At 32.1% G+C, this 6,000-nt stretch overlaps 1 long non-coding RNA gene across 1 annotated transcript; it reads right to left on the bottom strand.

The window, feature by feature from the left end:
* Positions 1 to 454: 454 nt before the first annotated feature.
* Positions 455 to 3,203, bottom strand: LOC115969373. Its single transcript, XR_004086957.1, has 3 exons — positions 3,119 to 3,203; positions 883 to 1,151; positions 455 to 765 (listed from the first exon to the last, which is right to left on the bottom strand). It is a non-coding gene; the product is annotated as an uncharacterized LOC115969373 (long non-coding RNA).
* Between the last annotated feature and the right edge of the window lie 2,797 nt (positions 3,204 to 6,000).

Here is a 6,000-nt window from a genome sequence, read left to right as displayed (position 1 = left end):
AGGGGAAAAAAACTTAAGAATATGTTATTTTATTAGGCCAAATTAAGTAAATTAATAATTTTGTGTTAAAAACAAGTCTAACAACTTGTTAGATTCAAATAAAAGTACAAATTTTAACAAAAAATATCATTTTAAAGCATTTTTCTATGTATCGTACAATATGGACGATTTTACGATACGATACGATTCATACGATATGCACACTACATTGTATGATTCACGAGCACTTATGATACGTCGATACGATACGAAACTTTTTACATACGATACGATACGTATTGCATATTGTACGATATGTATCACGTATCGTACAATACTGACAACTATGGGTCAGAGAATATTTTATCATTCTATTCCAAAAAATATCCTTAAGCAAACATGAGAAATCAAATCAAAAGAATATAGAAGATGATTCAATATGATTTATTATGAAATAATAAACGAACAAAAATTCATTGTGGTTTATACCACAGACAGAGAAGGTTATCGCACCTACACTTTTATCTTAGTACAAACTACAAATGTCAAAACTCAAAATTGAAGGTTGTGTATTATCTAGATGATGTATACAGTGCTCTTGTTTGCTAATAGATAAAGACTCACATTCACACTAATACAAAGCATTGTCATTTGAGAGGTTGAAAAAAAAAATCCAATAGTTCTATTTTTTAGTGCTTTAAATAATTTAAAACCTTGTTGTTTATTATCCTTTGAAAGCACTAGCTCTGCTGCCAACCTGTATCGAAAAAGTTCCAACAAGTCCTCCTACAAAATAATGAGACGTGTAATTAAAAATTATTCCACAACAATGGAACCAAATCTTAATATAATTCTCTCTTCTAAAATAGAAAAAACAAACAAACATATATTTATTAGGCATACCTGTATAAGTGCACCAATATTAAAAAAAAAGAATTCTGCAAGGAAGGAGCCACAAGAACTTGCTTCATAAGGGATATCAAAAGTTGTCCTACACAAATCTTCCGTTAAGATGGATATCAAAAGTTGAGACATTATAAGAGCTTTGTATAGAAGTGGTTTTGCACTTACATAACATGAATTTCCTTTCATCTTTGATGTAGTCTTGAATTCATAGGGTTGCTTAACTTACCATAAAGGAATAAAGTTATAATCCAGACTTTGTTTGACATCTATAAAAAAACACATAAATTCATTAAATTGGAATTTTCTATGTGCTAAGTTGAATGCTTGATGGTAACAAAAAAAATAACAAATAGATAGCAGTCAAGGAAAAAGCATATAGTTATAAAGAAAACGAAACTACACTATCAGTCCCTGAACTCAATTATTGAAACCAAGTTCCTTGTTTTATTCTAATTTCTTATTTTTGATATCTGTTATTTCTAGGAAATCTGGAGTGCCCCTAGAAGAAAATATTGTTGCATAGGGAAATGATTTGGCAAGGAAGAACTGAACATCAATGCTTTCTCACAACAATATTATCCTGAAGAGGTTTTTCAGAACCAAGAAAAAGATGCACTGTTCAATACAAATAGAAGGTGACATTTCCTTCTTCCTTTAGAATCTGAAATTGGTCTCCACTAATTACTAGAGCATCAGAGAAAAACTTCATTTTTTTCCTTTTTCCCATAGAGGTACTTTCCATTTATCAGACTTCTTAATATTATATAGTTGAAAATTTTCATTTTTTGCATTCACTGGATCTAGAAATCAAAGTTCGTATAATACAGATGTTTGAGAATATATATGTTAGTCCATCTGAATTTTGAAATATATATTAAGAAAATAAGGTGAAAACTATTGTAAAGTTCTATGTGATGTGGTTTTAGTGTTGCTTCAGTCCTTTTTTGTTGTTTTAGATGCCTATGTAGTCCCTTTATCCTCTGTTTCTTTTCTAGAAATATGAAGGAAATATTAAGACATATTTCAATGAAATGATTTTTTAGCAAGATCTCTAGCAGTACACCTAATAGCTAGTTCTGAATTTCAGTAGTTTTGAGTTAGGACAAAAAAAGCTCTTTTGATCTCTGTTAAACAAATTGCCTTTGTTTCACTAGTATTCAATCTCTAAAGCAAAATGCCAGGACAAAATTTCACTTAAAAGGACAAAGATGTTGTCGGAATCCTAATGTATTTAGGTTATCATTTATAAGTCCAAAGTTATTGCTAATTCATATAAAAATTATAGAAAGACAATTGTCTCATATCCTTCTATATTTTGTTTCTTGTGGATTTCAGGATTGAAAGACACGAGTTTTGGCATATTGACAATTAAAGAATTTTGGTCTCAAGTTGCAATTTTTAAATTACTCCAACATCCATAAGAGTAATAGAAAAAGATGCTACTAAATGGCAAGCTGCAATGGGCTAACGGTAGATTAAGTTTTAATTCTTTCCCTAGCAATGTGGCTTCTTCCGTGGGTGATTTAGATCCCTGTGCATCAGTCTAAACCTTTTGCATTGTGCCCTTTTGGAAGTAACTATACCACATCTTTATCTGTATTCTTCTTCTTTTTATATTCAATGGAAGAGGGAGGATGGTTTCACCATCCATCCCACCTCCATTATTCAAGGATGAGAATTTGACAATGTTTTCCTGTCTTTTAAGTTATAATTTGTCCCCATTTTTGAACTTTGTATAGTTTCCACTTTCCACTGTGTTTTTCCCATTCTAAATCATTTATTTATGTCAATATTTGTATTATAAATCAACAATTTCTTAACAAAACTAAACCAACGCAGTTCTGATCCTTACCAGTAGATACAAACCCACAAGAAATCAGAAACAAATCAAACAAAACTCACAGAGAAATCAGAAACAAATCAAACGAAACCCCAAAAAATCATAAACAAATCAAACAAAATCAACAAAAAAATCATAAACAAATCAAATGAAACCCACAGAGGCACAAATAAACCTAGACAATCCTATCAATATTTTGTGATTCAGATTTACAATTGATGGAAGAGACAGAATCCATGGCATGCAAACAGATCACTAGGGTTTTTCCCTAACTTCAACAAATATAGAGGAAAATGGTTAAGAATCAAAATCCCAAAAATGAATTCTATAAGAAATTTAGAGACTCTAGATTGTAAAGGCACAGGATGCCAAAAAATAGATTCAGTGATTTACCTAAGAACATCAGCAATGAAAGCTGGAGAGAAGAGACGTTGAGATGCGAGAGAAGAAGAAGCAGAACTAGAACCGCATGTTTTTTTTTTTTTTTTTTTTTCAGTTTTATATGTTAACCTGACTGGCCGGTAACTGATATCCTATTAAAATTACATAAATGGCTAAGATTAAAACAAATAAATCTAATGGCTAAAACTTATGTGAGTACCTAACCCCCTAAAATAAAGAGGGGGTATAGGAGAATGAACCTTAAAACAAATGTACCTCACCCGAAAATAAGGGTTGACACATTAAAAAAATAATAACAATAATCATGTGAGTCCAAAAACTAGTAAAACGAACTACCTATAAGCTAGTCTGCCATTACCTATAAGAAAGAACTAAAGTGAGAAAAATAAGGGCTAAAGAAAAGGTGGGCACAGCATTATCAAAAGGCAAGTCTGCCATTGTACATTAAAAAAAAGGAGATAAAGAGTGAAAAGATGACCACGGCAGGAGTAAATAAAATATTAAAAAATTAAAAAGCTGAAAGTCGGTAGTGGTTTGAATGTGTAAGAAGTTAACGGCCCGGAAAAAAGTACTGCACTTTCCTTACAGTTTTGGCCATGATTTGATCAGTTAACAAAAAAAATAGGGGAAAGCGGTTTCCCAATTCCTCTATAAATTAAAGGAGTGTTCAGCAAGCCAAAAAAGAGGAAAAGAAAAATAAAATAAAATAAAATAAAGAGACAAGCAGAGATAGAAAGCAACAAGCATAGGAACACAGCATTAGGTGGGGATTTTATCAGTCACTTTCTTCTCTGAGGGTTTATTTCGATACTGCTTATTTTGATGAAAATTGAAAATTGAAAGCTAAAAATACTGTAGCAAAATAATTTTTAAATGTGTGGATAGTACCGTGAGACCAATTTTTAATGAAAATTTTGGTGAAAAAAGAAGTTTGTGGATCCCATGAATCCCATGAATGGTACAAGAGACCCACTAGAAAAGACAGAAACATGCTTCTTAAAAATAAAATAAAAATGCCAAAACGTGAACGTAGACATGAAACTCAGTATCCAAACGGATACTAAATCTCTCCCTCTTCCTCTTTTTCAAACCTGAATTTTTGTTTGGTAAAACAAATAGGGTTGGGTTTCATGAGGAGTTCCTAACTCTATGCATGAAGCTTTAGATACGAGTCTCTAACTCATAAATCCTATTTGAACATTACCAAATAAAAATTCTTCCAAGCTTTGGTTCAGTGTTTTCTCGATTAGAGTCCTTGACTTTACCAAATCAAATTCATCAATGGAGTCCTTGACTCTACCAAATCAAATTCATCAATGGAGTCCTTAACTCTATCACATTTTAATAGAGTCCTTCACTCTACCATATTTTAATGGAGTCCTTGACTCTACCAATTAATGGAGTCCTTGACCATTTTAATGGAGTCCTTGACTTTACTCAATTAATGGAGTCCTTGATTCTACCAAATTAATGGAGTTCTTGACTCCACCACATTTTAATGGAATTCTTGATTCCCAAAATCATTTTAAATAAAGTGGGGATTCTAATTCTTTCAAATTCCAACATGATTAATTTTTTGGGTATTCTTGATTTGTTAATCAAGATTGGAGTTAATAATTCACAAAATAAAATGACCATAAAAATTGATTTGAGGAATTTTTCCAATTCCCAATTCCTAAAACATGTTAATAAAAAAATAAAATTGCTTCAAAGGAGTTTTCTTTCCCTTAATTAAATTTGGAAACCTCAATCCAAATATCATTAAAATTCCTACAAGGAAGCAAATGAAAGAAAAGGGAAAATTGCTTGAACATTCAACTTCTCAAAAAGAGAATTCATGATTCAATTTCCATAAAAACATGGTCTTTGACTTATCCTTGAGATTAAAACCAATTATCTCACCCAAAAGCAAAATTAAGTCGATGCTTAATTAAATACAAAGTGTTTGACTTAAATGTCCATCATTTAAATTGGGGAAAATCAATTTGAGGACTTTAAATCTAAGATCCCAAAATAAGAACTACGAATTGGCTTGATCCCCGCCAAGGGTACATAGGCAAGCTAAATAAATTATTAGGTACAGCCACAAATAAATAAAAACACATATCCCCTTAAACATGAAAATAAATAAACTCATGTACAAAGACAACGTGGTTGGAATCAAAGGGTTTTCCCTTGAAACAAGGGGTTGTAATTAAGAGATACATTATCTTGAATGGGCACTACTCACATCAATAAAACTCATACGCCAAAAGGCCTATGGGTGAAATTATGTTTGATGAATTAGACATAATTTAACAATTCTTGTTAAACATAATTTGACAACGTTTGTTAAACATAATTTGACAACGTTTGTTAAACATAATCTAAAAATTATTGTTAACAATTTTCATCAACATAATTTTTGGCATGCCCAGTGGGACCCATTCTCCTTTTCATCTCCAACTATGTTTCTTATACATCAATCTTCGTGTTGTGATTAGGTTTACCAATGGCTCCCCAAGTGACTATTTACTTCCATAAGCTTCCTGCAACTACACGAGGTGCAAGTGGTTGTCGCATGACATTCACCCTTGGTCGCATGACCAACATCCAAGTTTCATCAACCTCAAAGACTTTTAAGAAGAGGAGGGCAAGGAAAAGTGCTAAAGCTAAAAAATTCCAAACCGAGGGTTCAAATGTGAATGACTCTAACACTATGGGTATGGCCCCAAGGTTTTTCCCAATCCAAATCATGATTGGCTCCATCCCAATCACATTGGGAACAACCAGGTGAGTAATGATGACTTCAACTAAAGAAAGGGAAGGTAGTCATCCTGAAACCTCGAAGGTTAAGGTCACTATGAAATCTATCAAGATTTCGAAGAAGGCAT

This window comes from Quercus lobata, chromosome 11 (genome assembly GCF_001633185.2).
Source record: "Quercus lobata isolate SW786 chromosome 11, ValleyOak3.0 Primary Assembly, whole genome shotgun sequence".
NCBI lineage: Eukaryota > Viridiplantae > Streptophyta > Magnoliopsida > Fagales > Fagaceae > Quercus > Quercus lobata.
The sequence above is the reverse complement of the archived record's forward strand: the minus strand, read 5'-3'. Positions and strand labels throughout refer to the sequence as shown.